This window comes from Microtus ochrogaster, chromosome 21, assembly GCF_000317375.1.
Source record: "Microtus ochrogaster isolate Prairie Vole_2 chromosome 21, MicOch1.0, whole genome shotgun sequence".
Lineage (NCBI taxonomy): Eukaryota > Metazoa > Chordata > Mammalia > Rodentia > Cricetidae > Microtus > Microtus ochrogaster.
The window spans coordinates 35,580,391-35,602,491 of record NC_022022.1 but is presented as its reverse complement, the minus strand read 5'-3'; the positions used below and the strand labels follow the sequence as shown (position 1 = coordinate 35,602,491).

The 22,101-nt window shown below is 38.1% G+C and overlaps 1 protein-coding gene and 1 pseudogene across 5 annotated transcripts in view; one reads left to right on the top strand and one right to left on the bottom strand.

Moving 5' to 3' along the window:
• Positions 1 to 22,101, top strand: part of Bmpr1b (bone morphogenetic protein receptor type 1B) — a 296,535-nt gene that overhangs the window by 177,556 nt on the left and 96,878 nt on the right. For 3 of the 5 annotated variants that reach the window (XM_026784078.1, XM_026784079.1, XM_013350044.2), the window contains one exon: positions 5,134 to 5,228. The gene's annotated coding sequence lies outside the window, so the exon portion shown is untranslated. Of the gene's footprint in view, positions 1 to 4,931; positions 5,229 to 22,101 lie in introns of those variants that run through there. The other 2 variants (XM_005357363.3, XM_013350045.2) reach the window with 1 other exon arrangement.
• On the bottom strand, positions 12,089 to 13,465 carry LOC101984386 (annotated as a pseudogene).

The following is a 22,101-nucleotide window of genomic DNA, read 5'->3' as shown; positions in this document are numbered from 1 at the left end:
AGTTTCAGTAGGTCCCATTTATTCAATGTTGCCCTTAATGTCTGTGCTGCTGGGGATATACTTAGGAAGCGATCTCCTGTGCCCATCTGTTGTAGGGTACCTCCCAATTTCTCTTCTATCAGGTTTCTTTGCTGTGTTTGTGTGCTGTTTTAAAACATCATTCCGTTCTTCTCCCTGTTTCAAGGAGGGAAGGCTTTTGAAAGAATAATCCTTCTCTTGTCTAATTTTGCATGCTGACCTGCCATGCCTGGGAAAACAGCTACGGTGCCAGTGTTTTCTCTTTTATAACTTCTCCTCAAAAGATAATTCATGTGTCATGTTGATGCTTTTACATTTCACATGCTAGTGGTTTCAGTGCCATGGACATTTCTGCTTCCTGTGATGAGCTCGCTGCAGTTTCTGTCATGCTGGGGTTTTCTAAAGCACTTAGCACTGCTGACCTCACCCTCCTTATCACTCCAATCATGAGCTCCTTTCTCATTCTCAGGTTTTCAATGTGTGTAGAGGTCTCCTTAAGATACCAATTTAGACGGACTCTCCTTGTACATGGTGACACTGAGAGCTCTCATGATCATGTTAGCATATAGGGGACCATTGTCTGTTGAGCCATGGATCCAGCAAGTACTATACATTTACTATCTTCAAGGCTCATTGTAAACCTAAGCCAGTATTAGAATTGTTTCGTATTGGGTCGAGAAAGAGTTTCCCATTTTATGGAGTATTGCAGCAATGGGTTTGCTGAGAAGGAACCCATAGGAAGAACACACAAAAAGGGGAATGCAAATAGAATTTTATCAAGGGAAATTTTATTAAGGGACAGGTGTGTAAGGAAAATCCAGAGGATAAGTAAGTTGCTGCCGAGACAGAGGGGTGTTGTAGTTGCTACTGTCTAAGGCACACTGATGGAGAAAAACAGATTTATACTATTGCTTCTACTGAGTAAAAAGAGGAAACAGTACAGATATCTCTCAGATGATGAATATATGATCTGGGTGTAACTTTTATGGCTTCTGATGGAGACTATATGCTAATGGTTTTAATTGCAAAAGAATAGATGTTTTTCTCTATCATAGACCAGCATATTTGAACATCTACTGAACATGTTCACTGGGATTCAACACATACCAAGTTATTGTGTCTAAAACTAAAACTACCCCCTTTTCCCAGCACCCTATTGTGAACTTGCTCCTTTTCCTGTAACCTAGGTTGGCAAAGACCTAGCTGCCCAAAACAGAGCCAGCCTTAAACTGGACTCTCTAAACGTGGCGAACCATGAGGGCTGATGAGAAGCCAAGGACAATGGCACTGGGTTTTGATCCTATTTCATGTTCTGGCTTTGTGGGAGCCTAGCCAGTTTGGATGTTCACCTTCCTAGACATGGACGGAGGGGGGAGGACCTTGGACTTTCCACAGGGCAGGGAACCCTGACTGCTCTTTGGACTGGAGAGGGAGGGGGAGAGGAGTGGGAGGGGGGAGGAAAAGGGTGGGAGGAGGGGGAGGGAAATGGGAGGCTGGGAGGAGGTGGAAACTTTTTTTTTCCCTTTTCTCAATAAAAAAAAATGAAAAAAAAAAAGAGGCTCTTTACCCATTTGCCAAGTGAAGAAAAGGCATCGAGCTCTTTTGTGGCACCCTTTCCTTTGCTAGTTCCTTCTTTTTGCTACTTTTCAGTACTCAATATTAAAATTCTCTGAGAGAAGCTCAGAAGGCTCATTTGGTTCTTCCTGACATGTCCCTTGTTTTTCCTAACCAGGGTGGCATCAATTCTTTGCTAAACAATTGATATCAGGTGGGGTGTAGTACTATAGTTCAGTCATATGTTATATGACTGTTTTGTTATGTGACTTCTGTCAAGACACCTAATAACTTAGCTTTATTTTCTTTATCATAAAATGCCAAAAGGACTCAGGTCTGCTTTTAGTGTTAGATTATTTCTAAATCTCCTGCTAGACAAAGATTGCTCAGTAAACAATATCACCTCTAAGCCACATACTTCAAGAAGACACAAAAAAGGTTTCATTTTTTCACACTTCCTTTTTTTAATTGTTTTCATTGAGCTTTACGTTTTTCCCGACTCCTCTCTCTTCCCTCACTCTCCCACATCCCCTCTCCCGTGACCCTCCCGCTCCCAATTTACTCATAAGAGCTTGTCTTTTAAATTTTAGTTTCATACTTTACAGGGTTAATTTTTGAAAAACGAACACTTTAAATGGTTCATGTATGTGTGTGTTTATGTGGATTTGTACACATGAGTCCTAATACTTCTAGGGGCCAACAATGTTGGGTCCCTCTGGAACTGGAGTTATAGGTGATGTTTATAAGCCACCAGAAATGGGTTTTGTGGTTTAAAATCTTGTGTGTCTGCAAGAATAGCAGGGGTTGAGCCATCTCTCCAGCCCAGGGCTTCATTCTGGGCTGAACAATTCTGTATATTTGCCACATGCATGACTTCATGCTGCTATTTCATCACTCAAAGTGGTTATGCTTCCACAAGTAGTATCCTCCTTGGTGCCCTTTGTCCCCCACCCCAAAGCCTGGAACCCCTGGAATGGTTTCCTGTTCTCAAATGGCATATGGCTAGAACCTCAAGCTGTGGAGCCTTTCAACACTAGTTCTTTTCACTTAGCAGCTGAATGGATAGTTTCGCTGGAGCATCTACCTTCTCAACATCTACTTGTACTCTGTGAATATTGATCTTGCTAAGAGCAATGCTTTATTAATGGCAACATTTCTTTTACAAAAGAAACATGTACCCTTATCCATTCTAAATCATACTATGTTGTCATTGTGTGTGCACAATCATGGGATACTTAATCACTAAAACTTCAATGCATTAAATCTTATTGAAGAGATCTAAGGTATTAAAAATGCTATGTGTATTTTAAAAAAATTCTATGAGGAAATAAGGTGATTAAAATGTCAATGAAATAAAATATTGAACAAAATTTCAACCATTAATGAATGCCTTTCTTTTTATTTATAAATAGATAATGATTATTTTAAATTACAATGGATTGTGTATGTATTATTGCTTAATTTTATTTTTAAAATGTTATTTCTAGAAGAGTATAAAATCCGTTTTTGCAAATACTCATGATTTTACTGCTAAGAATTAAACATATAAACTTGTTGATTGCATGAGGATTACATAATTTTCAAAATTCTTTTTGTGTGGGACAAGTATCTGAAGCTTGTAGCCTACTTTAAATAGAAATCCCAAGTTTGTTAACATGGTTTTCACAGTCCACACTTCCTTCTCTGCGGCATATTTTCCCTAAACTCGTTGTCTTATCTGCATGCACCCCAGTCAGAAAGACCTGTTTGCAGTTGCCTGTGTGTGCCATTCCTTTCCTGCCCTTCTCTACCTTGCTACCCTGCTTGTGCCTCAGTAATGTTGCCTGGAGTGTCGTCTGACAAGCTGTCTGTTGTAGGCAGTGCTATCTGGGGTTCTGCTTGCTCCTTTTCCCTTAGTCCCTCCTCGTTTTCTAGCTAATGTTCTGTCTAGCAGTTAAATACTCCTCTAACTTAGATTATAAGGTCTTTGAGAGTGGGAATGTTGCTTCTTCAGCATCTAGCTGTAAGCCTCTCCCAGCAACAAGTTAACGTAGCGAAAATACTAATTAACGAATTCAGCATGGAGGATTTGATTTTAGTTGTTTGAAACTTAATCGTATGTAACAATTTTCAGCATTTTACTTTTAACAAATTTTCTCTTTCACACTAATTTTGTGCCTATCAATTTTTGTTTTGATTTGGTGTTTTGAAACAGTATCTCAATTTGTAGCTTTAGCTGTTCTGGAACTCATTATTTCCTCCAGCTGGCTTCAGACTCACAGAGATTTGCCTTTCTCTGCCTCCTGAGTGCTGGGATTAAAGGGTGTGCCACCACACCTGACTGTGCTTCTATTTTCTGATGGGTACGGCTTTCAGGAAGCTGACTGAAGATGAGTTTTGAGAATCACTTTCCTGGTGGACATTGCCCAGTGTCTGATTAAGAAGGAAGGACTGTGGTTTGGGTTTTGGTTCTCTGCTACCGTGTTGCCTCATGACCCTGAGTAAACTAACGGACTAAATGGGGTGGACCTCAAAGATTCAGGACCAGATTGTTTCCAAAGATTACTTCATTTTTGATTAAATCAAGAGATACAATTTAATAAAAAAACACAAGTGATTATAATTGGTAAATGCAGGAAAATCTGGAATGATATATTTTCTAATCATCTGTACTGTGAATGCTATGGAATATAGATAATTGGAAATTTATGTTACCTACAATCTTAGTTTATCCTTAATCTAAGAGTCCAAAGTAAAATAAGTCAAACTGAGCGGATTATAAATCTACAAGTTAACTTAACATGTTGATTCACATAATGTTTAGATTACATTTTAGTTTCTTTCACCAATACATAATTTATCTGTTTAATATTATACATTCCAATGCATTTCTATCATTCTGCAAATGAACATATGTCTTAAAAAAAATCTCTCTGTGGCCAATTACTCATTCCCTGCAGCCTTTTATTTTTTTTAAAAAAATAAGAAGCAATATTAAAACAATTATAAAACTGCTTTTTTATGATTTAGGTCATTCATAATATGTATAGCCAAGTTTTGCAAAGTTTAATTGAATGGCATTTAGGTAGGAATTTTATAAAGGTTTGTGATGGTGTTGTTTGGACAGAACAAAGGCAGTATTTCCTTTCTCGTCCTCCCCTCCTCCTGGACCTCTTCTCTCCACCTGCTTGAGGAAAGCTGTATTTCTTCGGACAAGCCTTATAATTGCTCCTCTGTGCTTGATTTGGGGCTCAGGAAAGGCCCGTAGCATCTGTAAAGCTGGCAGCGAAATGGTATTTCCAGGCAAGCACAGAACTGCTGGGTAGCGAGCCAATCCACTGCTTTGTCCTAGCAGCTGAGAACCTTGCCGGAGTATTACCACGGTGTTCAGTAACACAGACCTGTGCCATGAGCAAGGAGAGCTCTGAGCAAGTGTGAGGGTCAATATTTATAGACCACGACGTAGCTGCCTTGCTCAGGGACAAGGAGAAACACACACACAGAGAGCCAGGCAAGAAAGACAACAGTGGAGGGAACTTGATTTTGAATGTCTGTTCTGAAAAAACCATTTCTTTTTCTCAGGTTCAAACTTCTGCTGAATCACAACCATTTGGCGCTGAGCTATGACAAGAGAGGAAACAAAAAGTTAAAGGAGCAACCGGGCCATACGTGAAGAGGTAAGAAATCAACCAGTTTAAGCTGGCTTTTACTTGAAAAGCCCACCTTCCTGTTAGCTGCTATGCATCAGTGCGCTAAGGGCTGTGGGGTTTGGTTCAGCCTGTGAAGAGGGGCTGCCTGATCTTATGAATGTTCTTGGAGGCAGTGTAGGTTTGTACTCCTGCTGAGAATGCCTGGACTTTCTTAGTGTGGGTGGCGGCAGCCACGCTTGAACACTGATTTCATGCTCTCTCATTTCTACCAGACTGAAGTTTGCCAGTTGGTAACTTTCTATTTAACTTTTTATAATATTAAGGCATTATTAGTCTTAGTTACGTTTTGTGGTCTAAAGATGGAATATAGAAAACGCATGTAAACTCATAGAGATGTACTTACTAGACAGTACCAGAATGTGGAAACAGAGAATGTGGGTAACATAGGGTCTTTTTGATAAAACAAAACTTCACTGGGCTGTCCACTGAAACAGTTACTGTTACCTTTGGAAGGAATGAACCTGGAGTGACAAGAATAGTGTTCATTATGCAAAGTATTAAAGACAAGCAGTTAGGAGATAATCCCTGCTTGCCCAGATGACTTGCTGTTGGGTTTTTATGAGCTGTGTCCTCTTTATTAATATGAAATCCGTCAGCATCAACAGCTATCCATTGCTCAGTGTTTTCCTGTTACTGCAGGTAGTGGGTTAAAAGCTTCCGTGTGCATGTATCGCTCTGGTATGCTCAGTTACGCTTATCTCTGATCGTACTAAAAGCAACAAGGCTGAAAAGCACAGAAATCATTCTGTGCACTTTCCTGTTTAGAACACTTTTGAAATGTGCATACTTTTATGTTTTTATCTACCGTATGGTGGTTTGGAGAGTCAGTATTCTGTTTCACTAGAACTATGGCATTAAGTACATGAAAATTGCTTAGCAATATAGTGGATACAGTGCAAAGTTACTGGTTTGATCTTTAGATTGTGGAGCTACAAATCCTTGCATGCTATTTAAACTTTGTAGGCTATGTTACAGGTGATGGTTTGAGTTCCAGTGAATTTTCAGTACTATTGTTATAGATATTAATGTTGAAACAAAATAGGGTTTAAATAATGTCAGTAGAGATACAAGGAAGAGCTAATATGTGACACAGATTTGCACAGGAAGCAACTCCTTTTGAAATGTAATGGGCCATATCAAAACAGCAGCCAGAATCGCCCTAAATGAAACATAAGCATCTTCGAATTAGGTCAGAATTTACGGAGAATTGCTTTGATTGATGGATGGATGGAATTTGGGGGAGTGTTACTGGGACTGGGTTTTTGTATGTAGTTTTCACTGCTGTTGTTCAGGCTGCACTGATCTCCATCTCAGCTTCCTAGGGGAGACTGCAGGTGTCAGTCATTATGGCCTCTAGAGGCTGCCTAATGTTGGGTTTTGTTTGTTTTACTAGAGAACTGTGTAGCCCTGGCTGTCCTGGAACTTGCTCTGTAGATCCGGCTGGCCTCCAGCTCGGAGATCTGTCTGCTTCTGCCCCTCAATTGACTTCTGGGATTATAGGCTTGTGCCACCATCACCTGGCCATATGCATATTTTTAAAAAGGTTTATAAAACAGCAGTTGGGAGACATATAGGCTGTTTCCATATTCTACATATTGTGATGAAAGCAGCTCTGAAGGATGAATGAGCAGATGTCTCTATAGGAGGACAAAGAGTCTGTTGGGAACATACCCAAGAGTCGTGCACCTGTTATCATGTGACCGATGTCTTCCTTGCTTTTTGAGGAACTTCTATACTGATTTCTGTCATGGCTGTACCAGTTTAGATCAACACTAACAGTGAATAGGTGCTCCCTTTCCCCACATCCACCCCAGTGTTCTTCTCTTTCTTTCTTTCTTTCTTTCTTTCTTTCTTTCTTTCTTTCTTTTTCTTTCTATCTCTTAACCATTCAGACTGGAGGAAGGTGAAATCTCAAATATTTTACTTTGCATTTTCCTGATTGGGAAGGATGAACATTTAAAATATTTCTTAGCTATTTATGTTTATTCTTTTGAGAACTCTCTGTTAAGTTCTATTCCTTGTGCGGTGTTTAGATTTTTTTTTGTATATTTTAGACACTAACCCTCTGTCAGAATTATCACTGGTACAGGATTTTTCCCATTCTCTAGGCCACCTCTTGATTGATGGTGTCCTTTGCTTTGCACAAGCTCTTTAGTTTCATGAGATATGTTTGTTAATTGTTGGTGTTAATGCCTACACTATCAGGACCCAGTTGAATAATCCTTTATTAATTTTAAGGTTGATATTTGGTCCTAAAATTCATGTTAACATTTAATGCTTGTTATATTCTTATAATCTAACTCTTTTTGTATTTGTTTGAAAATTTGCCTTTCAGCTTATAACTAGGTTTTTTTTATGTTTTAAACACTGTTCTGTTTGAAAATGCATAATGATTGGTCTAGAATGGACAAATTGAAACCAGCTGATTAAGTCCATCAATAAATTTTTCTTTGCTGCACGGTGAATATTGTAATTTCTTCTTCATTCACTATCCTGCTTTGTTTTTATATTCCATGAATGCATCTTTGTTTTAATCCCTTTCTTATAAATGTTCTTTTCATTCCTCCTTAGAGCTTTGTTTCTGAAGTGCCCTGTTGAATCTTTATGGAAGGAAAACAGGGCAAATAAGACACTGTGGCAAAAATAAGGCAGAGTTTAAGAGAAAAGAATAGAAATTATAATGCCAAAAGTGGGATATAATTCTGTTGAAGATAGGTTGGGTATTTTAAAATGTGAGAGATGTTCTCAATATTATTTTGACCAATTATGCTGATCATATTTCTAAGTATCATTTATCATGTTTCTAAATACTATTTTATATAGGCATATCATAACACATAAAAATATGTGGAGCCTTTTGCATTGTGCTTTAAGCATCTATTAAAGCAATAATAAACTAAGCACATGTTAATAGTGAGTTCTTAATGGCCCTAGCTCCCCGAGTCTTGTTTTCTGTGCTGTACATCCCTCTGTCATGCTACCTTGGAAGCATAAGTCCTCACTTTGATAAACACAACACATTCCAACAAATCTCCTCCCATCCCTGGCCTTCCAATGTCCTTGGAAAAGATAGCTTTCTTAGAATTGTGAGTTTTTCTGATCTTGCTCACACTTTTGTTCTATGCTCACTTTCTGCTGTTCCTTCTGGAATGTTACTGTTTTTTGTTCCAGTGACAAGTTTGGTGCTTTTTAAAATGGTCTACCCTGTGTTGTTTCTCTCAAGAATTGCTTGGACTACCACTCCATCACGAAAGTCCTCTCCCAGGTTTAGTCTCAGCAGCTGCATCCTTTCTAGGGATCTCGTGGGTCACCTTAGCCTTCCATATCAACCTTGGTCCCACACTTGAAGAACCTTAGATTACAATGTTTGTGTCTACAATGAGACCAAATGCCTTGTGTCTGGAACTTAAAATTTATTCTTATTTACTTTTCCAATGCTTGTAATATAACAAATATTTCACGATTAGAGGAAATAAAATGTATTTATTTTACACAGACTTTTTATATAGGCCTCTTATATTAATACTTTTAAAAACATTCATTAGTTGAAGAGATAGAAAGTTTTTGAAAAAGGAATAAATACTTTAAAGGCAGTAACAATACTGTACTTTTTCTGGCATCAATTACACATGGGAGAGAGAGAGAGTAGGGAAGAGAAAAAAATGATTATATACGATCATTTATAGGGACATACCAAGCAAGTAGATATTCATTGAACAAAATGACATTGGCTACGAAATATAAATCAAGAATATGCACCCAATATTGGCTCAGTCGTCCTCATCAAATCTGTCAATATAATCAATAAATGGCTGCTACAGCACTGAATGCTGTGATACAGTAAATGATTACCTCTGTGAACATTGTCTCATCTCCCAAAGGCCCAGAGAAAGCTTCAGGAGAATAGGTCCGTCTTTATGAGTCAGAAAATTAGAATTGCAGAATGGAGTTGCTCCCAGTGAGCCCAGTAAAGGTATTCCTTCAGTCATACTTACTCTTACAGAGACAGACACTTAAGGAAAAGACACAGAAGCATGGCTGAAGAATTCCCAACCATGAAAGGTGATCCTCTGTTTAAGTCCAAAGGCGAATTCTCTTCTCAAAATAGAAATGTTGAAAGAAAAGGAAGTCAGTGTTTAAGAATGTTGAGAAATAACAGCTGTTTCTTTAAGCTCTGAAATTCAATAAAAATAAAAATTATTTTGCTTTTAATTCTGTTTGGTTTACGCCTTTAAGCTCTAAAATTCAATAAAATTAAAAATTATTTTGTTTTTAATTCTATTTTGTTTACGCAGAATGTATAAAGTGCTTGCTATCTGAGCTATTTCCTATACCACTGACAAACATAAAGTTCCATGGACTATTTAGAACATTGGGTTTTCCTGTTCAGAGTGGTTTTACTCTTTGGTGTGTTCTGCCACTGGGTTCACTCCTATTTAGGGCTTAAAAACCTCTTCCAGACATTGAGTAGGACTCTTGTTTGCTTAACCTTGACTTGTATCTTTCTGAGGAATGAAAACAATACTGGTATTTTCATAGGAAAATGTAGTGACTTTTTAATTGCTTAAAAGAGACCATAGTCAGAATAAAATTTTTTAAAATGTATTTTTTTTTTCCACACAACGGTCCTGTGGCCCATTTGAAATTGGAACAGGTACCATTTCAGAAAGTTTACTGGTACAAATTTTGTAGATCTTTCTCCTATATCAAATAATATGAGACACCTGGGACAATAGAGGTTGCTTTGGTCATGGGAATAGACATGGACCTACTTCCCATTATCCAGCAAAGACAGAAACACGAGCCTGATTCAATATAGTCTCAAAGATTATCCAAGACCAAACCCCAGTCCTGCTCCTCTGCCTCTGAGAAGAGGTCAGAGAACTTTGTGGTTGAAATGCAGCATGAGGGTTTTTACTAAATCGGTAGTCTGCTTTACTACTTCATTTCTTTAGCGGTTTTCCTCACCAGTGATTATTTTCCAGTAAGTATGCATGGCATGCGATAAGAAAAGGAGAATATATTAACTTTTAAATGGAATTCTTTTATGTTAGAGATTGGCAAATGTGTGAGCAGTGGGTAACAAAACTTGACAAACATAGTTTTAAAGTATATAATTAAAAAGTAATTCACAAAGAAAAGACATTTTTAAAGATTAAAGGCAGCATATGACCTTTATTGGATTGATTTACTCATTCCATATTTATTCCATATATTATATTTTAAGATTAATTTGTTTATGTATGTTTTATACTATATTAGACTCCTTCGTGTTATTTCTTAAATCCTGAAAGTTGAATCTTTCAGTTTCTGTCCTCACATGAGCTAAAGTACTTTACCAATCATAATAACCTTAAAATATTTTCTGAATCATATTCTCTTACTTTCTCTTCTGGTTTTCCTATTTATCTTGGTAGTACAGTCATATTTACACCCTACAATCATTTTTCTTGAAAATATGGTGACTAAACTTAAAACAAAAGTAATGAAAATTATATATTTTGATTGTAGCTTAAGAAATCTAGAGAGTGAATGGCTAAGTTATTTATAATTTTGTCCTGAAGTTGTTTTGTTTTTGAATGTCCAGCAGGTAGATTTGAATAAAATAAAATAAACATATTTTTTAGATTAAACTGAATTCTATCTAGAATTTGAAAGAAAATTTTCTTTAAAAATTTCTGCATCCATCAATGAGTTAAACAGCATTCCTTTTCTATTTCATGAAGTAGTTGAGAATTATTGCTATTAATTCTTCAAGGGACTGGTAGAGTCACCTGTGAATCCATTTGGCCTGTACTTTTAACTAGGACATATTGAAAAAAAGTTTCATTATAATTGATTGTTATAGATTTATTTAAATGTTCTCATCTTGGCTTAACTTTATGAGGTCCTAAGCATTGAGAAAGGCATCAATTTCATTTTCTTTTTCCAAGTTTGTGAAATATAAGTTTGAAAGGTATGTTCAAATTTTTCTGAATTATGTTGATTTGATATGTCTTGTAATTCTTTTCATTTCTAATTTTATTACTTTGGGTGGTCTTTTTTGATTAGTTTGGCTAAGGATTTGTCAACCTTGTTTATCTTTAAGAGAACCAACTCTTTCATTCATTCTTAGTGAATTTTTTGTTTTGTTTCTGTTTCATTCGTTTCTGTCCTGTCTTTCATTATTCATTTCTGTCAGTGATTTGTGGAACAATAGGAGGGTGGCAGCTCGATGAACAGAGGTGTTTACCTTGTTCTGTATTCATATCTGTTTTTCTATTGCACCCCTTAATCAATTATTAAATAGAAAAAAAAAGAAAACTCTTGTCTTCCTCTCTCAGAAGCGAATAGCTGCCAATAGGTCAAATTTCGGGTGGGATAGTGTGCCCAGCTCCACTCTCCATGCTAGGATTTGGTCTGGCTTGGGCTTGTACAGAGGTTGTGCATTCTGCCGCAGTTCTATGAGTTCATATGGACAGTTGCCCTATTGTGTCCAGAAAATAATATTTCTTCATAGCTATCTAGCATTTCAGGCTCTTACACTCTTTCCACTTTCTCTGCAGCAGTGATTTCCAAGTCTTGGGAGAAGGGGTGAGGTTTATATATTCTTTAAGTTCTGACCCTTCTGCAGTAGTTTGCCTTTGACCACTGGCCAGTATGGGACACTGCATTGGTAACCTTCTATTGTAAATAGAAACTTTTCAGATGAGGAATGAGAGATTTACTGATCTGTGGATATAATAATAAGTCATTGCAAGTTTTTTTAAGGTGTTTTTATAGTGCTTATGACCTAGGTTTTCAATCCTAATATTGGTGCCAGGCTCAACTTTTTTTTTTTTTTGAGATTTTTGAGAATCCAGCTTTGACCTTTATTCAAGAGACCAGATGGGCTGCCCCAGGATCCAGCTGCCAGCCGTGCAAGGCTGGAGACCCACAATCTGGTCTGCCATTGCCCTGAGCTGCAGCCTTGGCCCCAGGCTTCCACTGCAGCCACCACAGGTGCTGGTGGGAGGGAACTCTGGGGGACTAGACGCTGCTATTGATTCATTAAAAAAAGAAAGGAAAAGACACTTAATGCTGTGTGTTCCCCATGATGGGTGGGCCTGAGGGGACCGTGACCCTTGGCAGCATGATTTCTGTACAAATAATCCATCGTCTGGGGCAAAAGGGCAACACATGGAGGCTATTTCTTGGCTTTGGCAGAATTGCAGGGTGGGGTGATGGGACGGCCTCCAGGGTTCAGGCCACTGAACTGCCCATACTTCCCCTTGTTCTTGTCAGCGGGCTTGAGGATCTGGAAGGAGCACATAAGAGTCTCATCCACACTCATCATGGCACCGGCATTGTCAAACTCGCCACAGTAGTTGGGAGCAGAGAAGAGTGTCACCAACTGCCTCTTGGCAAAGAACTCATAGCCATCTTCTACAACCTGGTGCGCCCGGCAGATGAGGTCCAAATCATGCTTGTGCAGGAACTTGGCCACCACCTCAGCCCCAAAGGTGAAGGAGACACCACGGTCATTCTCGCCCCAGCCTTGAACATCCTTGTCAGGGTCAGACCACAGCAGATCACACGGGAGGCCCTGGTCAGGCACGTCTGTGGGCCGCATAATACGCCTGATCTGTTCCATGGACTGCAAGTCTGGAGACAGGCCTCCGTGGCAGCAGAAGATCTTCTCGTCTACAATGGCTGCAACGGGCAAGCAGTTGAAGCAGTCGGTGAACGTTTTCTACAGTTTGATGTTGTAGCGTCTCTTGTATTTATCATAGAAGCCATAGATGTGGTTGATGCTGGCACACTCGTGGTTCCCACGGATCAGAAAGAAATTCTCAGGGTATTTGATCTTATAGGCCAGCAGCAGGCAGATGGTCTCCAAAGACTGCTTGCCACGGTCCACATAGTCCCCCAAGAAAAGATAGTTGCTCTCTGGGGGGAAGCCACCATATTCAAACAGCCGTAGAAGGTCATAGTACTGGCCATGGATGTCACCGCAGATCTTGAGAGGCGCCTCAAGCTCCAGAAGAATAGGCTGGCTCAGGAAAATCTCCCGGGATTTGAGGCACAGACCAAGGATCTCGTTCTCTGTTAGTTGCACATTCTTTCCAGCAGGCGCCAGATGATGGAGTCCAGGTTGAGCTTCTCGCTGTCGGACATGGCGGCGCCGCCGCTCCTGCCCAGCAGCTCCGGGCCCTCTCCTGCCTCCAGGCTCAACTTTTATCCTGTACAGCAGAACTTGAGTCCAATCAGGAAACAGTTGGTTAGTCACATGACGCTCATGTTACCTAAGTGGGCACGTCTTTTCATGCCGGTCATTATTTCAGCTTTCAGGGTTCAGGACTGGTGATTGCTTTCTCTTTCAGTAGCTTGCGTATCACCTTCAGGCGCAGTAAAACTAATCACTAGAGGTAAAGCTTTCAAATCTTTCCAGCCTGATTTTATCATATTCTATGACTCAATCAATCACATGGCATCTTCATCAATAGGGTTTTACTATTAAGGGTTTCCCTGTGTAGCCTTGGCCTTGGCATTACATGTTTGTGTTGCTATACTAGTCTATGGAGAAGTTGTTTCGTGAATAACTAAAAGTTAAGTCCAGCCTCAACCTGTGACTCTCTGCATTCTGCTATCACCCTTCCTTTACCAGAATCAAAGTGACCTCCTTCCCATACCTCCCAGATTCCTGGGGAAAGTTTCAAGACCTTTAAGGAAACATACTCCATTGAATTGCTGCCTTTTGCTCTGGGTTCAAATTACCCACTGAAAATTGTGTCCTGAAGATACTTACAATTCTTCTTAAAATCTGTTTTAATATCATAAAAGTGTTATTTAATTTTATTTATATCTTCATTGCTATTGATCTTGAATTCCAGGGGCTTATTGGTAGTTACTTTTTTCTTTATGTATCTCTTTATGCTTTTGAAGAAGTTGTATTTCTCTTTTTCATTTACAGTACTTGAGTTTTGTTTTTTTTTTTTTAGATGAAATCAGATAATCCTGAGTCTAAGTGGTCTTTGGAGACCCTTTCTCAGCAACTGTATTCATGTGCTCTTTATTACTTTAAAATTTCAACTTATCTGTTTTGAAATAAAAATATCTCCTTGAATATCTTTATTTTCAGAGGTAATTAAAATTTTCTTCATCTCCATTGAAGCATGGCAAGCTCTTTTATATTCAGAAATAGTAACATTGAATTTATTCACAGACTCTGTGGTCCAGAAGGACTTTATTAATCAAGTTTTTTTTGTACCTCTACTGGATCATTACCTAGTTCCACTATCTTTATGAAGCCATCTTTACTTCATAATCCTGCAGTGAAGTTTTAAATCTTTGTGCTACCTTTCAGTTTGTATTGCATTTGTGTTTGTACTTTTATTTTTTAATTTTATTTTTTATTAATTTTATATACCAACTACAGTTTCCCCCTTTCTCCCCTCCTCCCCCACCCCCGTCAAGGTTGAGTAAGGCCTAAGTATGGACTAAAAGTATGTTTCTTGTTGAATGAGGCTTAAGCATTAGAACATGTTAGAGTGGTTGTGTTAGACTCAACTTGACTTGGCTCTTGAAAATACTATAGGCTGGAGCATATAGGCATAGTGCTTTATGTTAAAGCAGTGCTTACATTAGCTATTTACAGAAATATTATCTTTATGGGAAATTATGAATGAATAATAGCTACAATTAAATTTTTCTGCTTTCATTTCCTATATGATGGGGCTACAGACATATACTGCCATGGTGGTGGACCCTATGTTCAGGTTAGAACCCAAGGTTTTATGCATGCCAGGCAAGCACTCTACCAACGCCCACATCCCTAGCCCTCTAAATTTTTCTTTTAAGTTTAACTTTTTCTATATCTTTCACTTTCAATTTTCTCTTTCCTTATATCAGAAAACTTTTCTTTTATGTAATTTAGAGATACTATTCTTGATTTTCACATTGGATATTAAATATCCAAAAGTTAGAATAATTTTTATGATAGGAAGATAAAACACAGTTGCTATCTTTCACTTTGCTTTCATTTAGCTGTACAAAAGTTACAAAAGTAGAAAAGTATTGAATAAAATTAGAATAATCTACCTAAATCGAGATTAAGTTATGTATTCTCTTATTTTGTAATTAATAGCGCCTTGATCAGCATTATGCCATAGATAGTTTTATATAGGATAATTGCTTTATTTAATACACATATACGTGTTAATTATAGAGAAAGGTCTTTATAGTAATCTCTCTTCTAAAAATGAGTAAATAGAAGTCCAAGAAGGCTAAACAACAGGGCTTAGGATGAGACAGCTTGCCAAGTACATGCAGGAAGTATGAAATCCAGCTCTTTCTGACTTGAGACACCATAGTTTGATATGTGAGTTTATGCACTTTCAACTTTTCTACTCTTAAACGTGCTAAATTCTGAGGAAGCCACGAAGCAGTACAGAGGCTTCAAGATGAGGGATATGCTCAAACCAGACATCCCAGTTCTGGTCTCTACAAGAAGGACAAGGCCTTGTCTATAGTCACCATAGGATGAGTAAATCTCGATTTAGGTAGATTATTCTAATTTTATTCAATACTTTTCTACTTTTGTAACTTTTGTACAGCCAGATGAAAACCTTTCAGGAAAGCATGCTCTGGCAGAATATTCTGTTTTTGAGCTAGTTAAAACCCTATATTCTATCTAGAGATTTTTGCTTTTTAAAAATTTCACTTAGATTCTATTAGTCTTTTATATTAATGATAACACACTAATATTGCATCGTTTTTTATAGTACATCAACATAAAAATAGATGTATTTGGTTATTCAGATAGGAGGTTTCAGCCGGGCAGTGGTGACACAGTCCTTTAATCCCAGCACTTGGGAGGCAGAGACAGGTGGATCTCTGTGAGTTCGAGGCCAGCCTGGTCTACAAGAACTAGTTCCAGGACAGGCTCCAAAGCTACAGAGAATCCTTGTCTCGATATACCAAAAAAAAGAAAAAGAAAACAAAAACAAAGAAAGATAGGTTTCCTGTAGTGTAGCCTCTCCCCTGTTCTGCTTTTCAGGAATATATTTGAAATTACATGGGTCAGGAAATGATATTAAAAATAAATTTTATTTCCGCATCCAGCTTATTAACCTTTACCCTTTATGGAAACAACTTAGGTGTGGAAGAAATAAAAATGCAGTTCACAATAAAGAAATGCTCTGTTGATTTTCCCGGGCATGTCCTCTATTTTAGAAGAAATACTTTAACATGCTTATACATTGTGGCTTTTTTTGGAAGGTTTGTAATTGTAAAAATCATTTTCACACTAGGTATTTCTCTTGACCTCGCTGACCCAAATACTTTGAAGTGAGCATGTGCATGAATTTCATGCATGAGAGAGTTACAGTGCAAGAGATAAGATAGGGTCAAAACAAAAATCTATGTGTTTTGACCTGACTGGCTAGTTCTAAATTTTGGTGATCTTAATTACAGTATATGAAACTGTGAAGAAGTAAAGATTCAATTATGTTAAGATACACAGTAAAACAATGAGTAGCCAATGAGCAAATCATAAAATAAAAAAAACCCTCTGGGAATGTTACCTAATACTGTTTCTGCAAAGTGAGAAAAGAATGTCGTGGTTCTAGTGGGAGGACACCTGCACAGACACTGGGGAATCTGGTGGGAGTTTTCTTTGGTGAGAGCCACAGAACTATTATAGAGACGGTAATGGAAAGTAAGGTAGAACTAGTAATTCCTTAAAGATCTGCATAAGCTGTGTATTATGCAAACAAAGAGTTTGTAAGGAACACAGGGCAGTTCAAACAAAATCCTGAAGGCCTCAGAGCCTGTGGTGGTGAATTACGGATAGTGAGATGTGCAAACTTTTATAAACTGTGTCGAAATCCCGATCTCTGCTTCTGCTGTAATGCCTCATCCATACAGGCCATCACCAACCAATACCGCTTGTTCCGTGAGTCCTGAATGCAAATAAATAAAAAACATTTAGAGAAAATGTTTTAACTCTACCTTTCTGCAAAAGTCTTTACATTTCAAGCTAAATTTTCTCAATATGCCGTTTGTTTTCGTGTGAGTGCTTGGAAGCTGATTTCGTATAGTTTATGTGTATTTTGCCAGCTGTCCATATGATCCATTTTTGTTTTGTTAATTACCTTGTCCTTGTAGGAGTGTGGTAAGATTGTGCCCACGCCTCTTCAGGTTTGATTCTTCATGGATTCAGATTCCTTGAGCTCTTTAGCTATCATGAGTCCAGATGCTGGACTCTTGAGTCTGCCTTTTCGGACTTCTTTTTCACAACACAGTTTCTGGGAACCCTCAGAAGGCTTTCTCATTTCCTAAGCTTAGGCCCTGCCTGCCTCTGCATCTCCTGAATTGCTGCCAGGTGATCCTCCCAACTCCCAGGGCCAGCACTGGTATTCTCCCAGGTTTCTATTGTTTTCTTTGCCTCCATGCTGTGGTTCTTCAGTGACCTTCATCCTTAGTGTCTCCTTGCTGCCAGGCATGCTTCCTAAGCTGGGAAGTGATGATACTTAGAATCATTGTAGTCAACTAAGATGCTCAAGGGTTTCCTGCTGCTGTTGATTGCTTTGTGGACCACGAGCCATGGGGTGTTACCCAGTACCCATAACTCTTCTATTATATTTGTGCCTGAAGTGCAGTTTCTGCAAAGTGGAAAATGGAAATGTTTCCCACTGTGATTAGCTTTTGTTTTAAGGTTGTCCTGTATGTTTGCTTAGGCACTAAAGCCCTAAAGTGTTTCCAGTAATAGAATCCTGTCTTCTAACTGTTCCTCCCTTTCCTGGGGTCATATCTGCCAGCAAGGTTGATGCACCAGGGGAGTTACCTGGACATTTATCAAGTTTTAACAGAAACTTTCAGTGTCTGAATCTCTAGTCCTATTGCCAGGTGCAGTTTGCCAAGTCTGTACCCTTCCTCAAGAGCAAATTCTTTTTCAAATTTCCACCTTGAAAATTAGCTTTAAAAATCTATACAATTCAGCCCATAAGATAATAATCAGAGAATCTCAATCTCATCCTCCCTGCTTCTTTCTTCTTTTTTCCTTGCTCCCTCCCTTCTTCTTTCCTATCTTTCTTTCTTTCTTTTTCTTTCTTTTTTTTGGCACATATGCTATACACCCTAAAGTCTTACGTGGTCTGTCATGCTACATAGTTAAGAACTATTATATATATATATATATATATATATATATATGTATATATGTGTGTGTGTGTGTGTGTGTGTATAAGACAAATTATTTTTAGATAAATTCTCTAGCTTTAAATAAATCTGATTGCCCACTAGTCATCTAGAGGGTAGTCTTAATGTGTGGGCCTCCCAAGTCGTGAGACTATTGATAACACAACTGACTTGCTTTTCTAGACAGTGGCCAGAACAGTTAGATACCTTTCCAATAAAATGCGAGTTTGTACTAAACCTGGACACCAGGATGTAGCCAAGCTCACTTTGCTCAGTGTTGTTATGTTGATAAGACACAATTTCTATTTCAGCAAGTGTGCTACAGGCATGGTCACTTAATGATGGGGTGTGTTTTTGGAAGTGCACAGATGGATGACTTGCCTGTGTGCAAGCATGATTGAGTGCATTTGCACAGTGTTAGCTTGCTCTCCTTAAGGGCTGTAACTGGTCCCAGCACCATCTCTGTGCCTTCCATCTTTAACTGAAATCGCCTCGTGTAGGTGTGACGGTGACACATTAAAGGCTGTCTAACTGCCTCTTTTAAAAATAAAATATGTGTTTATTCATAAGTAATAATGCAACAAGGTATGTACACTTAAGTGCCCTCTGACAGTTTTGTTTGGGTTCACTTTCCCTTCCTTTAATGTTTTGATGTCCTTTGTACTGGGAATCATTCATATTGACTTAAAAAAAAAAAAAACAACCTAGTACTGGTTGAACTTTCAAGGGAGTGAACTTAAGAGCCCCTACTCCTTGGGAGGTGACTTGATTCATATGAAGCTTGTTTATCTTGTTTCTTAGAATAGCTCTTGGAGCTACAGTAAGTGAGAGGAATATCGTTAGAAATCCAGGATTCAGTCACCCTTTAATTCAGAGCATTGGCGAGACTTGCTTTGTCCCTGTTCACAGGTGAATAAATTCTGAATTATATCAGTAAGTCACAGCATGACTAATCCAGGAGAGAATGACTTGGCATGTGTTTGAATGAGTCATTTTTCTCATCCTAAGCATGCATACTTCATCTAGCCTTTATGAACTTTGATATAACAGTACCTATGCTGCTTATAATTAATAATGATTTAAAATTAATATTGGCATAATGACAGTTATTTTTGGTCCATTGCCAGCTGTTTAAATACCCTTATTGCATAAATAGACTAAATTGAATCACAAAATTTATAGTGCTAGCAGTATTTACAACTTCATTGTGAACCCAATGCTTTACACATCTGTCTTTCATTTACTATATCTTAAATATAGACTTTTATAACTCAGACAGGGTTATAAGCATTTGTACAAAAATGCTATAATGAAATACTACTTGGAGGAAGAACTAAAATCTCTGAGAGGAGTTTCTTAATAATTAACATGGTTTGAGTTAGTAACCCTTTCTCCCGTGGAAAGGAATAAGTACGTTTCAGATAGAAGGAGAAAGCGGTTTTGACAGAACTCTTGGGAGGCAATTTAAAACAATTTCGAAGGTCTTAAAAGTAATATTTTAGTATACTCAAAATTATTGATACTTTAAAAATGTCTTTGTCTTGTGCTGATTTATGGAATGTCGTCAGATAAACAAAACTTTGTACGGTGTTCACAGTGACTTAGGATGATACACAAGGGAGAGGAACAGACTTACTGACTGCGAATTTTAAAGGTTATTTTCCCCTGAAACAGTGACTGTATATCTGTCCAGTTCGAGTATGTAAAAGAAGACTTTTGTTTTTATAGTTAATTTTTTTTTTTTGAGCGCTGAGAGGCCAATTCCCAGTGTATTTCCTCCAGCTGATTTTATTTTGGATAAAGTCATTTTTATCTGATTTTCCTTTGAGAAAACATGGACATTTGCTTCCTTGGCTGACTTACAGGTACTGGTGAGTACTGAGAGACCCACATGAATAAGCTTCACAGATGAGAGCCCACCCCATGCAGAGAAGCCTCCCAGGCCAGCTCTTTGTGCTAAGTTGCATGAGGGAACGTACTGGGACAGGCCTGGTTCTCAGGTCCTACACACGCTTTTTATAGGGGCACACAGTGTTCTTGAAGATAGTAAGGAGAGATTGGTGACTGCTCACTTCTAGAGTGGTACAGTTGGTACTTGGACAAGAAGAAGTAAGAAAGGACAAAGAAGTAGTGAAGAAGAAGGTTCTGTTTGGCGTTCTTCTGCTGCATCCAAGCTGAGATGTGCATTGTGCTTACTTTATGTTGTAAGAGTAACATATCTTGTACTCCATGTGTGTGGTTAGCTTTCAGCCTTTGTGGAAACTGCTGTCTTTGACTTAAGCCTTGGATACCATAGCAGATACTTCCCAAGCTTCAGATGGAGACGTCACACCAGATCTAGGTGATATATTTGATAAGTAATGGCTTGTTGGTGTAGTGTTTTGAGAATTTTGCTGCTAGGTTTGCGTTGTTAGAAAGGCTATAGCGATGAATTAATTAGTCAGGGAGTGTCTTGATTTTAACAGTATGTCTGAACCACAGAGTGCTGCCTGGCAAATTGTAAATAGCAAATTCTTTCTTCAAAAAAATGAGTGAAATATTCTGCACCATCCGAGGATACAAATTAAGCATCAGGCCTATGGGCCATCCAATTCCTAAATCAGTGCTATAGTGCCTCATACATTTGAATTCTGTAATCTGATGATTCATTAAATATTAATCTGTTCACAAATTCAGGAGCTAAGCTTGCAGGTGGTTAATTCCACTCAAAACATTCAGTCTCAAAGCTATTAAGAAAAACTAGTTTGAGAAAGATAATCTTTCCTGGAATTCAGTGACCATTATTTAAGAAATAATTTAAAAAATTCGCTTATTTAAATTGATGGATTTATGCCAATTTTATGGCAAAATCTAACAAAAGCCATCAGAATTCCTCTTCAACTTATATTGTAGGATATACAACACAAGAGTCCATAATATTGCTGTAACGTAATGTTTGGGTATGGATTTATTTTTCTTCATTAGGTAGGGATATACTATGAATTTTTGTCATCAGAATTCAAATGATGGCATACTGTCACCTTTCTGTTTGTCATAGGAAAATTAATTCTTAGAAAGAAACTAAATTAAATTGTGGATTATTAATACTATGTATAATATGCCCCTGGGTTACTGATTTCAGTGCTGGCACATATGAATTTTTATTTCCCTGTCTTGTTGGCTATAATGAAGATTAATTCTTAGAAATGATGTTAGATTTGTAGATTGTTGTCACAGGGATAGTTTACCAACAGGTTCGTGATGTCAGTGCTGGTGCTTTTAAAATGATGTCATTTTCCTGTTGTCTTTCCATCAAGCACTGCAGAAGACATCCTACTGAGAGCAGGACATTTTTGTATTCTGCAGAACTATTTGATCCCCTGAGATTCTTAGTGTCTTAGGTGTGGGGGGGGAAGGCATCTAGATCAATGCCTCTGGGGTGTGTGAGGGGTGTCTCAAAATGTTTTAGGGATTTTTTTTTTTTAAAGTTTTAAGACTGATTTTTTTGGGTTTGGGGATTTTTTTTTTTTTTGGCTAAAAATCTCAATGATATTTAATTTTTCATTATTTTCTTTTTTTTTATTGAGAAAAGGAAAAAAAAAACAAGTTTCCGCCTCCTCCCAGCCTCCCACCTCCCTCCCCCTCCTCCCACTCTTCTCCCCCTCCCTCTCCAGTCCAAAGAGCAGTCAGGGTGCCCTGCCCT